Genomic DNA, 14822 nt, shown 5'->3' on the forward strand with positions numbered 1-14822 from the left:
TCAAGACAAAACCAAGGGTAGTGCTTTTCCATATGCATAGGGGGGTCTCTTTAGACCCCCTGGAAGTCTTCCGTGAGCTAGCTCTGGAGCTGGTGTTGGGTGTACCGAACGTACGCACCGGCAACCAAGAGATGTGTTCGGCTGAGCCTCCTTCGGAGCAGGGAAATAGATCAAATGCATAGGGGGGTCCTAATCAATCCCTTCATTACTTTGCATAATTTAAAGTGGACATTCATGTATCACATGCATTAAAGTGCACATAATGGTTGAAGTGTTCCTTTACTTATACATTCTGCATGGTAGCAGTGCTCTGAAGTAGTCAAGGGATTTATAAAAGGTCCCTTTAAAGTAACCTATTCTACCAAAGTCGGAAAACTAACAGGCTGTACATAATATAACAACAAAGTTAGTCACTAATAACCTTCAGTTGAGTTGGGGTGAAATATTTCATTTTCACTGACATCACTGTGCACTGTAAAGGGCAAAACCTGTTGGGATTCTCCTGCAGGTGTAGTCAAAAACTAACTAAGAGGCATGTCTTAAGGTTTCCTGAAGCTATAGGGGACAAGAAAAATCTAAATCCCAGTATGTGGTCAACAAGAAACTTTTTAATGTAAACCCCTTTTAAATTTTGCAGAAAAACAAACATGGGTACAAAATAAACTAAAAAAAAAGCAAGAAATAAAATGAAGAACAGCTCAATCCATTCACCGTTGCTAATGCCAGAAATCAAGTACATATCCATCAAAATCCTTTAGAGTTTGAACAAATGATACGTACTTCAATCAAGAGGCAATTATAATATAGTCTCATAATTATTAACACAATACATAATAAGCTAAGCAAATCCTTCAGACTGGAGGAGGAAATAAAACGTTAGAAACATTGGCTTAAACAAGAACCCTGTGTAGACCTCTTCATCTAGCTGACGAAAAAAATTTACCAAAGGTCATTATTATCAACATAACTGCAACTGCAAATGGTGTGAAGACAGAGATACCCAGGGGAGTTGATTTATTAGTTGATGTAAGTCTTCACCAATTTGGTTTTTATAAAGAAGCTTATAGTGGCGTGGACATGGAACAGGAGGATGGGATTTAGGGAGCAAAGATGGAATGCTAAGGGTCGCTGAACAGATTGGAAAGGGAGAGCAACAGGCAAAGCTCCACCACATAGGGGCAAAATACTGTCCCAAACCCAATTTATGTGGACTGCACCTACCCACAAGTGATTGATTCATTAAAGCCTGATGACTTCCAGCTCATGCCTGGGTGAAGGTTTGTACAGACTTTCATGTTATAGATTCACCCAATAATTCCTAGTTACTATTCAGGATACATGCTAAAGCATGCATGACACTGTTAAAGATATTTAAGGTATTAGAAGGATATCTAATATGTGGATTTCACACTGTTACTTACTACTAAATTGTTTATGTATTTATTCTAAATTAGAGAAAAGCTGTGAAATCAAGGTTATTCAAATTGGGGGTCTAGACCAAATACTGGATATTACAAGACACCTTACCTGGGTCTCATCTAGGCTCTCACCGCTCTGTACAATAGCATTTAAGTTGATTAATGTCTTCCAAATTTGTTTTAGGTGCCAGCCACTGTAGTACTGGGCTACTTGGCTGGGCTTGACCCATACACAGTAGCGTACCTAGCGGGGGGCGGGGGGGGGGGGGGTCCGCACCGGGTGCCGCTCATCAGGGGGGTGCCAACTTGCCGGCACCCGGCACCCCTCCAGAGACGGACAGCAACCTGGAGGAGCAGGCTCGCGACTCAAGGGAGCCGGAGGTCTGTTAAAGACCTCCGATATCGCTCCCTTGTGATCCGCGCGGCAACAGCTGCTGTGCGCCGGGATTTGTTGTCAGATCCCGGCGCACAACACTGAAGCCGCGCCCACTGCCGTCCGTGACCTCTGACCCGGAAGAAGACAGAAGAACTGAAGAAGAGGAGCGAAGAGGAGGAAAAGAAGCTGTAAGGAGAAAAGAGGAAAGTTAGGAAAGCATTCAGTGAGTGAGAGTTGATTGGTATGTGTGTTGATTGGTATGTGTGTGGATTGGTATGTGTGGATTAGTATATGTGTGGATTGGTATGTGTGGATTGGTATATGTGTGGACTGGTGTATGTGTGTGGATTAGTATATGCGTGGATTGGTATATGTGTGGATTGGTATGCGTGTGGATTGGTATGCGTGTGGATTGGTATGCATGTGGATTGGTATGCATGTGGATTGGTGTGTGTGTGGATTGGTATGTGTGTGGATTGGTATGTGTGTGGATTGGTGTGTGTGTGGATTGGTGTGTGTGTGGATTGGTATGTGTGTGGATTGGTATGTGTGCGGATTGGTAAGTGTGTGAGAGTGATGGGCGTTATGCTGTACCATTTCCAATGTATTTTTCATTATATAATTATGCTCTAGTACATCATAACTCCCATCACTCTATACTGTTCCATACAGTGGCAGAGCTGGGAGACAGAGGCCTTGCACCCCCACCGCAGGACTCCCGAAAGGTAAGTGAACTTCAAAGTGGGAGAGGGTAGATAGTTAGGAGGGGGTAGATAGGGAGAAGGGAGTGAGACGGGGGGATAGGGAGAAGGGAGTGAGAAGGGGTAGGTAGGACAAAAGGGAGTGAGAAGGGGTAGATAGGGCAATCATACTCCTATCATGCCAAGTCTGCGAGTACATCCTGGAATCTGGGTATGCCTGGGCATGATAGAAATGTGATTGCTGTTAACAATCATATATATATATATATATATATATATATTAATATTGTTATTTAATTGTTTTGTCCTATTTTGGTGTGTTACTTACTTGAAATAAAAGTGTTAGATTTTTTTTTATGGTGTGGGGGGCCCATATTCGGTTTCAGCCAGGTAAATGCTGCATTTTCGGTTTCAGTCCAGAATTCGTTTCGGTGCATCCCTACTACTAATGAAGTGGTAGGCCTACACCACATCAATGTTTGGCTTAGTATATAGTGATAGGAGTTATTGCACTATTGTCAATGTCTGGCTCAATGTATAGTGATAGGGATTACGCTGTACCACCGTCAATGTGTGCCTCAGTATATAGTGATAGGTGTTATGTTGTACCACCCTCATTGTCTGCCTCAGTATATAGTGGTAGGTGTTATGCTGTACCACCGTCAATGTCTGCCTCAGTATATAGTGATAGGTGTTATGCTGTACCACCGTCAATTTCTGCCTCAGTATATACGGATAAGTGTTATGCTGTACCACCGTCAATGTCTGCCTCAGTATATAATGATAACAGTAAGTGTTATGCTGTACCACCTTCAGTGTCTGCGCCGGTATATAACGGTAGAAGCTATGCAGTTTTAAAGTGTGGGGGGGTGCCACATACATGATCCGCCCCAGGTGCCAAATACTCTAGGTACGCCCCTGCCCATACACCAAAAGTTACCTGCCCATCCCTGTATGCACAAGAGTGTATGTGATACTACTGCACTGGGTCACTGGAAAACGAGTCTGAAGAACACTACTTTAGAAAGTATGGTGGTTCAGTGGTTAAAAACAATTCTGTAAGTTTTAACAACTTCAAAACCTGTTCCTTTTTATATAAGTCACCCTCCCATAGCCATATGAACAGAACTCATTGTTGTCTACCACCTCTAAGAAAGTACAAAACAAATTGTGTTTACAATGTTGTACAGATGGTTGGTGACGAGAAGTAGCAAAATTGAACTGTATATCCTTTTTGCACAAGCACCATGGCAGAAACTGAAACAAATCATAATTCAACAAATCACTCAAGGTGAAAATCTACCACTTCTTATCCTTCTGCAACCTGGAAAACAGGTTTCATGAGGTGAGAGAGTGAGGTGTGTTCTACGATTTATCTAATGTAGGGCACACCTTGATTGTTTCAGAGTGAATGGTATTTTTGCTTAATGTAATATAATCTTGTAGACCTCTTGTAGACATCTGGGGTTCTGACAACATTGGGGTGGAATGGATACTTTTATTTTAATCTTCTCAGGAAGAACAATATATTCAGTTTGCTGGTTCATGTTTCAGCTACACTTCATTGTGTGGACTCCAATACTCTATGCACACACAAAATAAAGCTTGTGATGATCCAAAAGAATCAATAGTGCTCACCCATATCTTGTTGTTTTGTATTCCACTTTAAGGATAGGCTTGCATGGCTCTGGCTTTTTACCATCTTTTATCTGTTTACCTGGAAGATAAAAATACAATCAGTAAACCATCTAAGGAGAGCATCAGAGGGAACACACACACAGCACATTCATGGGAAACATTAACAATTACTATAAAGAAAAGGTTTTCCGGACAACGCTAATCCACTAATAATTCATTTTTTGAATGGGTACAGTATAATACACAGACTTTCCATTTGGTGGCAGTACAGTTTAGTGAGGCAACCACTGCTTGCATTACGGATGCCTAGACAAAAAGGTGCATTATTGTCATGGCCAAAGATCATAAACATCAGCATTGTAGATAGAAAGAGATCTGTATTTTACCCAGGTTGAATAAGAACCACATATATCAAACACTCTACATCAGCCTAGTATATTTTACACCTCCGTGTTCTTTTGATGATTACAATGGGTATATCATAGTCTGTTTTTCTTACAATCAATGGTAATTAATAAGAAACAGCAATTAAAATCTTCATGTTGTGGGTACTTGATAGGAGAAATCAAGTATTAAAGCTAGTAAGGGATACATTAAAAAGCTAAACATTAATAGTAAGTGCATAAAAACCTAAATATAAACATGGTAATCTTTAGACAGCATTAAAACCCTACAGCTAAAATAATGTTATCAAATAAAATATGTAAACGCATTTTTTTTACATTTAGAACCTTGTCTCCTTTTCAAAAAGGTTAGCCATATCTCATTTTGTTAAACCTAAAAGAAAATTGATATATAATTCAAGATCAATTTATAGGAGACATTTAAAGATTAGCAAACAAAATCAAATATTGTAAATTTATAAGTTATATAACCATAATCCATAGAAATCAATCCTGTTCTCTATAACTTCTGCTTTAAAGTGCCCATATAGGGAACAAATCATGCAAATTTCACTCTAAAATTCTAATAAATGACAGTTTAAAAGTTTAGAACAAAGAATGGCAATTCCATTTACCCCCAGGGGAAAAGCAAGTAAAAAGTTTAACAACAAAAATTGAATGCACACTTATTAGCAGGTAAGGATTTCAAATGCTTTGGGAATGACAAGTTAATGTGTTTGAAAAGTGTTTCTCATCAATCAGCCAGGTGAATCTCTTTTAGAGAAGAGTTATCTTTAAAAATGTGATATGCAATTTTCCCTTCAAAAAGGTGACTAAAAAACTCAAAGGAGAGGGAATAACGTTTTCAGAGAAATATAATGGTTGAAATTTTCTTAAAATTGGGTTATTTTATTCATTGTTTGGGGGGAAAAATTTCTTCAACGATCAGATGAAGTCTTTCAAGAGGTTCTTCTACAGCTTTTAAATTCAGAAATGTTATTCTGTGAGAAATGTGCAAATTTTCATATTGGTCACTCAAACTGTAATATATAAGAATCACATTTATCTTTGTAGTTTAGATTATTCTAGCAACCTCATACTTTTGATAGCGCAATACTTTACTGCATTCAAATACACAGCTGCATGTGCATAAAACTGTTAAATGAAATTGCCTCAGCCTATGACTATTCTCGATAAATTCAAAATTGTCAAAATCAGATATCCATTTAATCCATATTCACAATACACAGTGGCAGATTATCCATTACGTAGGTGCCTAGAGGACCTGAGCTCTGGTCTAATGGATAATCTGGCAATAGACCACCACAGGTGATCGGTGCAACATTTCCTATCATGCTGGAGCAGGACAGGAGCCATGCGCTTCAGAGGTAAGAAGATTTACGTGTATGTACATGTGTGTAGTATGTAAACGTGTGTCCTCATAATACACAAACATTGGTTGACATCCTATTTACTTCAAAGTAAATCAATCAAGCAGTTGAAAAAGAAAAGTGGTTCATGGCGGTAGGTACGCAATGAAAACTCAATGAGACATCATAAATCACACAGGGCCGCACGTAGGTCAGGGCAAGCGAGGCTCATGTCATGGGACTGGCATTTAGGAGGACATGCAGCGATGCTACTTACCGCACTTCCCACTCACACCTGTGGTCTCTGCATCAACTAGGGGAGCAGATGCCAAGACCCCAACCCCTCATTGCCCCAGGTCCTGCAAACAATGAGGGTAGCCCTGCACAGAACTCATTAAAACTTTAAAGATATACTATCTCTGATACGGAGCAGATGCCCTCAGCTGAGTCACATTCTATATATCATTCAACCATTGGTCTCAAGATATGCCTTTGGAATTTCCCAGGTCATTCCTTATTAACAAACATCCCAAGATACAAATTTCCAGACTTCCTTGTTTAGACAATGGCACCCTAATGAACATTACTGGTACATACAGTGATCTGGTAGCTCCCACTGTGGCTTTGTTTCTCTCAAATAATAAAACAACATGACAACTAAGCATGTGTGCTCTAATGCATTTGGATAAATCTGATTTAGAATTTACAAATACATTACAAGAAATTACACAGTTATTATGTTTCATCTCCGAGTGTACCTTGTCAAGGCTATGCAAAAAATGACTTATTTATTACTGTGGATGATAAAATAATATGTCTATATTTCACTGTGTTTGGACAATAGGCAACGAGTTTTCAATTTACAATAAGCTACACGACATCTCTGCTGTTTCAAGTCAGGATGCGATAATGTTCAGTTTGCATGTCGTTTCCATGGGGATGATTATTTTCCACACTCTAATTAGAGCCATAAAGGAGTATTTAGTGCCTTCCATTAATGTTCGGAACTGAATTCCAATACAGACATTGACAAAATGATAATAACCCCCTTGTAAACATATACCTGCCTACACACATTATTAAACTTGTTAAAGCATGTACAGTCTAGTGCATTATCCTTCAAAAACAAGGCACAAAGCAATCTGTCACAGCCCCAAAGGATCAATATTACAAAAATCAGCCTAGACGTGAAGCTTTTGGTATTAAGATTCTGACAGTACAACTTGAAAATTAATGTAGGGAGAATGAGCAACACTCCCAATGTATGAAGGAACACAAATAAAGGAGCGGGAGAACGTTAAAGCAGAACCCCTCAGATACACATATTGGTGAGAATTTTGTTAACTGGTACTACTATGTTACAACATATACTTTGTATACTATTCTATGTCTCTGTAATCTTTTCTATGTTCCCATCTCTGAGTGTATTTCTGGAGATCAACTGTAGCTTTCTCATTCCTAGAAACTTTGACCACCCATGAAGTACCGTATTTGCTCGATTATAAGACAAGGTTTTTTGAAAAATACCCCTCATCTTATAATCAGACCTCAAATGGGGCCAGGCTGCTTACCGGTGCTTTGGTCGCACAGTATGCGAGCAGCATCTCTTGTACCGGTCAGGAGAACAGGAACCCAGCAGAGTCAAGTGAATGCACGTCACATGCCTCTGCTCCCCTCCTTCTTCCTCTGGGGGCGGGACAAGAGAAGTTGCAGAGGGAAGAAGCCGGGCCCCTGCAGAAGTCTGCGAGTGAGAGATCTGCAGTTCAGGTAAGGGGTGGGGAACGGTTTATGAGCAAGCATGCGTGATTAAGGGAATGAATGAGTATTTAAATGTTTGTGAATGAGTGTGTAGCATGGCATAGGGAGGCTGTAATCACACTCCTATCATGCCCAGGTTCCAGCATGTACTGGCTGCCTGGGCATGATAGGAGTGTGATTGCTGTTAGCAATCATATATGTATATATGCCTCCAGAGTGGCATATAGGGGATTAAAAGACATATCATGGAGCACAGTCGCATACAGGAGGGTATAAGGCATTTCTGGAGGGAGTGGCATATAGGGGGGTATAAGGCAATTCTGGGGGCAGAGTGGCGAGCCTGGGGGCAGATGTGCATAACTGGGGGGCAGGTTGGCAAACAAAAAAATATTTTTCTCAATCATAGCTTTTATTAAATATGAAAAAAAAAGTTTACTAGTAAAAGTTTTTTCCTATAGGGTAGTGTTATATTCAGGCATTTTCTTTTTTTCCTAAATTAATACTCTGATTTTTTGGGGGGTGGTGTCTTATAATCAGGGTCATCTTGTAATAGAGCAAATACGGTATTACATTTCTGTTGTGAATTGACTTTTGTTACTGACCCAAAAGCAAGTCATTCTAAGAGCGTTGGAAAGATTCAGATCTTTAAATCTATGGCATTTGCTTTACAGAAGAGACAAACACTGCTGATCAAATCAGACCTGTTTTTGTGCTGTTTATGGTATTTGGACCCCAATACTTTGTTCCAGCAAACTAATAATCTTCAAATAGTTTTTTTTTCTGCTAAATTCAATTTCTTTCAAACTCCTGTCATCCTGTGGAATAACAACGGACACATGAACTACACTCATAAATGTTAAGAATAAGAATGTAGCCTCAAACTTTAACAGAATAAGGTTAGATTGGGTTTGATGGATAGAAAGATAGAGTATCCTGGTCCCATGCTAGCACTGTAATCAACTGTGTTGTAATATTGTGCTCTGTCTGCCCTATGTGTTGTGTGGAGGCTCAACACCACTTTTTTGATTGTACTTCTGGTAGTTAAAAAACATCCACTCTCCTACAGACTTTGGGGTGTAAAGCATGCGTTTGCAGGATAGTCGTGGTTCCAATTCATTGAATCACTATCACATTGAATACATTATGAAGGACCAACCTTGGCAAGTTTCCTTGTAGAACTAGACTTCCACTTCTAACCACTCACCCACCTGCTTAAGTTGTCTGACTAGCCCTGCCTGCATCACTGTCCTACAAGAAGAGCTAGCGTGGCCCCTTAAGATATATTGTTGTATAAGCCATCTCATTGATCTCACTGCATAATTTGTATTACCAAACACAGCTCCTCTTCTGGAAAAATAGAAAACGTACAGCGCTTTGCCCTGAGACTATGGGTTAAACCAGGAGAGTTCCCAAATATTGATATTAAAACACAGTAGAAGAGTTTTCAAATTAGCATGCGAGAACTCAGATTACTGAAGTATGCACCAAAAAGACTCCACTGCCAATTTATATTTTTCTTTTATCCTATAATTTTTTTAACATTTACAAAGAAAAAATCTCCAAAAAAAGAACTATCAAACAAGCAGGGAGGGGCAAAAAAATTTGTGTTATGGGTTTTTTTTGCTGTTGTCTTTAACATCCATTCGGAACACATTAATCCTTCCTTAAAGAATGGGGGAGCTCTCTATTTATTTCCAAAGCGTTTTCAAGAGTATTGAATACACTTAGATTTCTTCTGTCACTCTGAACACAAAACAAAGCATGGTGCTTTTATGCCAGGCCTTTAATTAAGCTTTAATATTCTGCAGTTCCTGTTGTTCACATGTAGCATTTCATTGTGGTTGTGATCACACAATTTTCTCCTCTTCTCAAGTCCTAGATAACGCGCTTCTCTGCAGTTGCCTCTTCGCAGAACTTTCAAAAGTAAAACTCTTCAATAAATGATAAACCTCCCATAAGAATGACGAATGCCAATGTTTGGCTCTAACGTCATACACAATAGCTATATAAAATCAGGTGAAAAATTTACTCAGAAATGAAGACTTAGTGCCAGGGGTGTAACTAGAAATCATAGGGCCTCGGTGCAAAAATTGCCTCAGGGCCCACCGGTCCAGGTCCTTTTCTGAATAATTTTGAAGCGGCATGAGGAGACAGGGACAAGTGGTCACAGGGGTCACCCCAGGCCCTCCTACAGAGATGAGTCCCGTCACCATTGCAGCCCCTGTAGTTACACCACTGCTTGGGGCTTAGAAATTGTCAGGTCACCTAGAAAAATTCCAAACTCAGGCTGCCTTTTGGTCTTACTATTTCTCTAGCACACTATAATCCAAAGGGATACAGGAGCAAATAAGTTAGGCATTCTGACTAACAGGCCTTTTCGGTTTGACCAGTCCCTCTACGAATTGTCACAAATGTGAAGGATTTTTTGTCTCTATTTATTTACCAAATAACGTCAAAAGAACCATCAGCTTGGACATGAGGTCAGATACCCTTACCCCAGCTAAGACAAACATGAGCACTATGAAGTACCATACAATAAAATCATCCAAGGAGTTGACCTTGATTGAACGCTTAAATTAACAGTAACACACATCTGAAGGGGACTCTTAGTATCAATATCCCAGAGTTAAGCCTAAACAAAAATACATCTCTATCCCATAATACTAGGGCTGCAACAACTAATCGATAAAATCGATGATAATCGATAATGAAATTCGTTGGCAACGAATTTCATTATCGATTAGTTGAATCGATTTTTATCGATTATAAAATGAGGGTTTTTTCAGAGCAAATGCTCTGAAAAATACCCCTCGTGTTATAATCCGTTTAGTGTGACTCACAGGAGTCACAGCAGCAGTTGCTACTTACAGTTCCTTTTTCCAGTCCCTCCCTGCAATCGCTGCTGGAGAAAGAAAGGGGCGGGGCCAATCGGCAGTGACTGCAGGGAGGGACAGGGAGGATGAAAGGGGCGGAACCAAGCAGACGATTGGCTCCGCCCATTTCCTTAGATTCGCCATGGCTGTGACACTCATCTAACTGCGAGTATAAAATTAATATTTGGGCTGCTGAAAGTTAGGGGAGGTGGGGGTTAATTTAGGGGCAGTTGTAGTTAATAGGGTGTTTAGGGTTAACTTAGGGGAAGTTATAGTTAATGGGGTGTCTAGGGTTAACTTAGGGGCAGTTATAGTTCATGGGGTGTTTAGGGTTAACTTAGGGGCAGTTATTGTTAATGGGGTGTTTAGGGTTAACTTAGGGGCAGTTATAGTTAATGGGGTGTTTAGGGTTAACTTAGGGGCAGTTATAGTTAATGGGGTGTTTAGGGTTAATTTAGGGGCAGTTGTGGTTGATGGGGTGTTTAGGCTTAACTTAGGGGCAGTTATTGTTAATGGGGTGTTTAGGGTTAACTTAGGGGCAGTTATTGTTAATGGGGTGTTTAGGGTTAATTTAGGGGCAGTTGTGGTTGATGGGGTGCTTAGGGTTAATTTAGGGGCAGTTGTGGTTGATGGGGTCTTCAGGGTTAATTTAGGGGCAGTTGTGGTTAATGGGGTCTTCTCTTCAGGATTAATTTAATGCTGAGGACTGAGGGTTAATTTAATAAAATTAACTTAAGGTGCAGTTAGAGGTAAAGGGGGGCAAACTGAGGGGAATCTAACTCCTGGGGGCAGTGAAGATTAATCCTGTATTTATTTATAAAAGTATTGTGTCTGTGAACGAGTCTGCAAATCCTATGAGGGCACTATGGCATATCAGGGGGGTATACGGCATACCTGAGGAGGACAGAGTGACATATCAGGGGGTATAAGGCATATAGGGTATATAAGGCATATGTGGGGAGGGCAGTGTGGCAAGCCTGGGCTCAAATATGCACAACTGGGGGGCAGGTTGGGGAAATAAAAACAAGAAAAAAAATTTATTCTGCTGTTTGTTTTTTTTTGTTTTTTTTATAAATTCTCCGTTTATTAAAAGGTATGAAAGCAAAATACAGACATGTCAGCAGTAGCATACAGACATACAATAACAATGGTCTATGCACAGTCAATGGCATCGGGCCGATATCAAAAGAGAGGCAAGTACAAGTGCAGCTCAAGTATAAGTGTCACAGTACAGCGTATAACACGTGCCCCAGTACACATAAGAAGCGTGACTAGGTATCGTATCGGAAAAATACAATACAACATACGAGGAAGTCACCAGTGCCTACAAAGGTACATAGGCGGTGTGCATACATGACAGTTGAGTAGCAGATAGGAGAATGAGCACATAACTCAAATACAAACTGAAACGGAGAAAACCATAAAAACAAAAATGGGAAGTTCCGTCCGGCGGAGAACCAGAAGACGAAGGAGCAGAACACATGTCCTAAAGAAGACTCATACCGAAGACTCGTAAGGTAAGCGTTACAAGGCAAGGGAAGCGGTCCAAACCAAACTGTATATATGGAGATTATAAAACATAGCATGCGAGAGGCCAAAGGAAATAGAATACGTAACGTAAGGTTAGCAGAACTTAATCCAGAGAGCAACCCCCTAGCATGGCAGTAAAGGAAGAGGAGGCCAGAAAAGAATTCCACGGCAACCACTTCAACCCATGTTTATACGCCGAACCCCTCGAGGAGTGCACTAGTTCCTCCATTTGCTGAACGAAATTCACCCGACTCAACCACGCAGAAAGCGGGGGGGCCTTAGCCTGCTTCCAGAATCTAGGGATCACGGACTTCGCCGCATTAAGGAGATGGATAGAGAGGGAACGTTTATATGTTCCAATGGGGGAATCATTGATATGGAGAAGTACACTAGCGGGAGTAAAAGTGAAATCGGTAACTTCCACATGTTTTATAATCCGAATAATAACCTCCCAGAAGGGCCTCACCAAAGGACACTCCCACCACAAATGGAGGTAAGTCCCCTCAGGGGAGCCGCACCTCCAACAATCGGGTGGAACCTGCGGCAAAAAATGGTGGAGCACCGCTGGGACCCTAAACCAACGTGTCAGCAATTTATAGGCGGACTCCTGCACCCTACTGGAGGTAGAGCAACAATGGGTCAAAGCAATAGCCTTATCCCATTCAGCCGCCTCCATCGTCAAGCCCAGGTCGTCCTCCCAGAGACTTAAATAATATAGCTTAGTGGAGGTTTGAGTATCTATAAAGATTTTATACAGCCGGGACAGGAGATGAGAGGAGCTGGCGGGATCGTCACAGATGAGTTCGAAAGGCGTCAGAGGTCTGTCCATCGAGCAAAGCGGGGCGACAGAGGAAACAAAATGCTTAAGCTGGTGGTAGAGAAACTGAAGCCGAAAGGTCGGATGCGCGTCTCTCAGGAGGTCCGTAAGGGGAAGAAAGCGCCCCCCCCGCAATAGCCTAGAAACCCTAAGGACCCTGTCACCTGGTAAAAGAAACGGGCGGGTAACCGTACCAGTCATTGCAGCTGGGAAGGCTGGGTTAAAGGACAATGGTAGGAGAGGACTAGGAAAGGCAGTGAGATTGTATTGACGCTGCGCTCGTTTCAGAACCGTGAGGGTGGGTCCTATGGTGGGATGCGGACGCACAAGAGGGACCCAAAACTTCTCCGCCACCCAAGGCACGACCGAGATGGGAATATCAAAGAAAGAGGCCTCCAGCTGCACCCAGAGCGCAGGGGCACCATGCGTCCATTCCACCACCCTCCGCAAGTGCGAGGATACCCAGTACCCCTCTATATCCGGCAAGCCCATACCCCCCGCAGATTTAAATCTAGTCAAGTAGTGGTACGCCAATCTGGGTGATGTGTCGGACCAGATATACCTGGCGAAGGTCCTGCGACAAGACTTAAAAAAGGCCCTAGGAACAAAAATGGGAAGAGATTGGATCAAATACAATAAACGCGGCAGAATGTTCATTTTAAGGACCCCCATCTTACCGAACCACGAGATATGTTTATAGGACCATTTCCGCAAGTCCGCGGAGCATGAGGTCAAAAGAGGCAAAAAATTGTAAGTAAACAGGTCAGCGGGGTCCGCCGTGATATCAATCCCCAAATACTTAATGCGGTCGGCCGACCAGCGGAACGGATGGCTATGGGCTAGAAGGGAGCGAAGGGCGGGAGGGACGTTAATACCAAGAATTTCTGATTTCTGCAAATTAATTTTATAATTAGAAATGGAAGAAAAAACGTCAAGTTCGGAAGTGACCTGAGTAATGGAAATGCCAGGATCAGTGACAAAACACAACATATCATCGGCATAGATGGCCAGTTTGTGCTCCATCCCCCGTACTGTGACCCCCTTAATCAAGGAATTAAAATGTATGGCATTGGCCAGTGGTTCTAACGTAAGAATAAACAGGAGTGGGGACAAAGGGCATCCCTGCCGCGTGCCATTGGAGAGCATGATCGTGTCCGACAGGGTCCCATTAACACGGACCCGTGCCGAAGAACGCGTGTACAGAGCCCTAATCTGTTGAATGAAGCCGGGACCAAGTCCCACAGCCTCAAGGAGTTTAAACAAAAACGGCCAAGACACTCTATCGAACGCTTTTTCAGCGTCCATAGAGATCAGCAATAGGGGAGTGTCCTGATGCCTAGCCAAAGTAATCAGATTTAGAACTTTAATGACATTGTCCCTAGCCTCCCGCCCAGGCACGAACCCTACCTGATCCTTGTGTATCAGTTTAGGAATAAACGGTTGCAGCCTCAAAGCAAGGACCTTCGCCAGGAGCTTCAAATCGGTGTTAATGAGTGAGATTGGCCTGTAACTGCTACAGAGCTCAGGATCCTTCCCCGGCTTGGGAAGAACCGTGACGTGGGCAGTGTTAGACTGGAAATCCAAAGGAGTACCCCCGGCCATCGCACCGAAGAGAGAAATCAGACGTGGCCCGAGAATGGGCCAAAATTTCTGGTAATAAAGGGGAGTGAACCCATCCGGGCCAGGACACTTCCCCCTTGGCATGGACTTGAGTGCGCCAGACAGCTCCTCCAGCGTTATAGGAGCGTCCAAGTCAAGTTGCGCGTCCCGCGGGAGTTTACAACGAAGATGTTTCGCCAAGTAGGCTTCGGAAAGATCCGACGGGGATGAATGCGTGGCCCGATCGGGAGGCAAATTATAGAGAGTAGTGTAAAAATCATGGAAGCATTTTGCAATCTCACTAGTTTCATGGTGGAGGACGCCCCCGGAGTCTCGCACCTTAGGAATAAAGGTGGCGG

The 14822-nt window shown here is 42.1% G+C and overlaps 1 pseudogene; it reads right to left on the reverse strand.

The window, feature by feature from the left end:
- Positions 1-14822, reverse strand: part of LOC149289877 (syntaxin-binding protein 5-like) — a 181418-nt pseudogene that overhangs the window by 47117 nt on the left and 119479 nt on the right.

This window comes from Sceloporus occidentalis, unplaced genomic scaffold (assembly GCF_023333645.1).
Source record: "Sceloporus occidentalis isolate IW3139 unplaced genomic scaffold, rSceOcc1.0.p SCAF_42, whole genome shotgun sequence".
NCBI lineage: Eukaryota > Metazoa > Chordata > Lepidosauria > Squamata > Phrynosomatidae > Sceloporus > Sceloporus occidentalis.